The sequence below is a fragment of the Meriones unguiculatus genome, chromosome 10 (assembly GCF_030254825.1).
Source record: "Meriones unguiculatus strain TT.TT164.6M chromosome 10, Bangor_MerUng_6.1, whole genome shotgun sequence".
Taxonomy (NCBI): domain Eukaryota; kingdom Metazoa; phylum Chordata; class Mammalia; order Rodentia; family Muridae; genus Meriones; species Meriones unguiculatus.
The window spans coordinates 97,425,308-97,429,064 of NC_083358.1; positions in this window are offsets into that span (position 1 = coordinate 97,425,308).

The window sequence follows — 3,757 nt, forward strand, 5'->3', positions numbered from 1 at the left end:
ATAATATATGTGAGCATATAAAATTGTTCCACATCACCAACTGCAAGATAATTGTGAATCAAAAGTACAGGGGGTTGGGAGGGAGAGGCAGGTAGATCTTTGGGAGTTCCAGGCCACCCTGGTCTACAAAGCGAGTCCAGGACAGCCAAGGCTACACAGAGAAGCCCTGTCTCAAAAAAACAAAAACAACCCCCACCCCCCAAAAAAAATAAACAAAAAAGTACGGGGGGAACCTTCAGTTCACCCACTGTCGTATTTAATTTCTACTGTCATGATACACCACCATGACCAAAAGCATTTTGGGTAGAGGAAGGGCGTATGTAGGGTGCACTTTCTCTTTACACCCCGTCATTTGAGGGTACCAGGGCAAGAACCTGGAAACAGAAAGTGCAGCAGGAGTGTGGAGGAGCGCTGCTTACTGGCTTGCTCACCCTGATTTTTTATACCATCTAGGGACCACCTGTTCAGGAAGTGACACCACCCCCAGCGAGTTGGGCCCACACATGTCAATCATTAATCAAGAAAATGGACTGCAAACTTGTAGTGCATAAATACGGCAAATCCTATGAAGGCATTTTTCGAATTGAGAGCCCCTTTCTCAAGTTTGTGTCCAATGGACAAAATTTTAACTAAAATACTCCACTTTATGTATGTGTATGTGTGTGAGTGTGTGTGTGTGTGTGTGTGTGTGTGTGTGTGTGTGTGTGTGTAAAAGGGCAGTGACCAATGCTGGAGTCCTCCTCAGTGCCTGTATGTCTTTTTTGAGACCTTTCTGAATCATCCAGTGCCCTGAACTGGGATGAACCAGGCTGGACCAGGGTCCAGACTTGGGTTTCTATGAACCCAGGTCCTGTTTCCCTTTTGAACACCTTATAGCTACTTACAATCCAGGTCACTCCCCATGTTGGTGCCACCAACCTTCCAAACTCCTGTATCAAGTGAGCACTGTTTTCAGGGCCCACTTACCTCGGGTCAGTGTTTATCATTTCCAGCGTAGACCTCCAGTTCCCAGAGAGTAAGGTCTGTCCTGAACTACCTCTACCTCTGGCCTTGGCCTGTGCCCAGGGTTCTGGTTAAGGTGATTCATGCTATCTGTGCATTTCTGGGTTAGACAGGTTCAATCAACGAGAACAAGAACTTCAGGATGGATTGTCACGGAACCCTGGCTTATGAACTCTGCAAGCCTCTCTCAGTGCAGTCCTGTCTACATCCACCAGGCAACAAAGTTTTCTCACAGATAGCTCAGAAACCCACTGCTTGCCTTCCAGTCTGCTGCACTGGTTTATCACGCTGTCTTCAGGGTCAATAGGACCTCTGTTCCTCTCCTTCCCTCCTCTAAGCCTCAATTACTCCTCAACTTTATATAAATCTCCCCAAACGCTTATTTCATTTTTCTGAAATCTTACTGGGTAAGGCCCTCGACCTTTAGGAGCAGTTTCAGTTCCTTGCTTTGCCAGTCTGTCCACTATGGGATGCACATGTGTCCACAGCCTCCTGAGTTCAACCATCAGAAGAGAGTTTGCCTAAGAGGGCACACACTTGGGACAGGCTCTTGTTTTGTTGTACTGTTTTTTTTTTCTTTCTTTTTTTAGATTAAAACATTATTTCTAAAAGTTTTTGTGTGTGTGTGCATGCGCGCGCTTTTAGAAAGAGAGAAAACTGACTCCAGTAAGTTGCTCTTATGGTACATGTGTGTCCTCCTCCCATGAGACGTTAATTAATTAGTTAGTTAATTATTTAGGTCATGAGACATATTAAAGAAATGTGTTGTCTGTGTCAGCTGTTTTTGTCACAAGGATGAGGAAACTGACTACTAAATGTTCTTGGAGACAGAGGATCTTCAGAGAGCCCTATCCAGCCAGAGCCCCACTGGGAAGCACTGAGTTCCCAGACTGTGGTTGGTTCTGGGTCTGAGAAAGCAGCTGGTGTCCTTTCTCAAGGACTACATCTCGAACATCTTGTGGTAGGGGAGTTTCTTTTTTATCTCTCTTTTCATGTTAAACTGTGAATCTGAATTGTCCCTTGACACAAGCCAGAATTGTCAGAGAGGAGGACACCACAATCGAGAAAATACCTCTCTAAGACTGGGTTATAGGCTAACCTGTAGGGCATTGTGCTAGTCAGTGATTTATGGGGGAGGGCCCAGTCCACTATGGATGGTGCCATCCCTGGGCTGGTGGTCTTGGGTTCTATAGGAAAGCAGGCTGAACAAGCCATCCAGAGCAACCCCATGAGCAACACCCCTGCATGGCCTCTGCATCAGCTGCTGCCTCCAGGTTAAATTCCTGGCCCGGCTTTCTTCAGAGATGGAGTGTGATCTGAGAACTGAGAGATAAAGTTAAGAGTTTCCTTCTCAAGTTGTTTTTGCTCATGGTGTTTTTCATCACAGCAATAGAAGCCCTGACGAGGACATCCCTTAAAGGCTTATGTATTGGATGAAGGCATTGTCTTCAGTGTAACAGTATTCAAAGGTGGGCCTTTGTGACTGGACCATGAGGCCATGACCCATTAATGTTATGGTATAGTTGTGGAATTAATAAAAGGTTATTGAGAGGTGGTGGAAACCCAAGGTGGGTCCCTAGTAAGAGGGAGTAGGTATTAGGGGTGGGAATGGCTGAGGGGTATATTACCAACTTTCCCTTTCATCTCCCTTTGTTTCCTGGCACCATGTGGTAAGCAGCTTTTCTCCAGAACCCACTCCTTGTCACAACGTTCTTCCCCATCATGAAGCCAAGAGATCATGGACTGAACCCCTGAGACCATGAGGCAGGGTAAATATTTCCTCATTTAGGCCAATCTTCTCTGCCATTTTGTCTAAGTAACAGACACCTGACTGAGATAGACATGCCCATGTACCACAGGAATTCTCTGTGAAATGGGACAGATTCTTATCTTCACACCATCATCCTCCGTATGAGGCATGGTGTCAGGCACAGTGGGACAGGTAGAGATGTCCTCATCCTGAGACTGAGGGTAGCAGGGAGAGAAAGACTGAAACAGAGACAGAGAGAGACACACACACAGAGAATTCTAGATTCTGATGTCCATGTGGTACCTGCTGGGTTCTAGGACAGTCATCTCACAGATAACCCTGGGCCACTAAGAACCTACATTTTTCTTTTCTTTTTTTCTTTTTTCTTTTTGTATCCACACAACCTACTTTGTTATTGACTTTGGAATTGAAAATGCTAGGGAAATGGTTTTTTTCAGCTTGGAGTCTGTTTTTCTGTTCCACACACTTTCTCAGCTAGTCCTCATTGTGTGAGAGCTGGCGTGGCTCTGGGGAGAGAAGAAGGGTGGAGGAGGAAAGGAAGAGCTGGCTCACTCACTGTCCTGACGTAGAAGACTTGGACGTACATAGCTGATATTCTGACTGGTCTGCAGAGAGTGAGGTCCATTTTGGCTCAGTGAGACTGACCTCAGGCACCAAGTGGGGAAACCTGAACGTTCTGCTCTCAGGGGCTTGATTACGGCCCTGATGAGGCTTTCCTCCTGGATCTGCTGGCAACGTCCTTTTCATCCGATTTTTGTTTAGTCACAGGGTAAGATCTCTTCTGTGCCACACTGATCTGCCAGACTTCTTTGTCCTCTTGGGAAGCCTGACCTGTGTGTAACACAGGCTAGGAAGAGCTACCACGTGAGCCAGGAACATGCCTGTGCCATACAAAGAGAGAGAGGGAGGGGGTCCGCTGCAGGAGGGCAGGAGGCATGAGCCAGGGACCTCACAGAAGGCCTGTCTGACTTGGGTCCTGTCCCA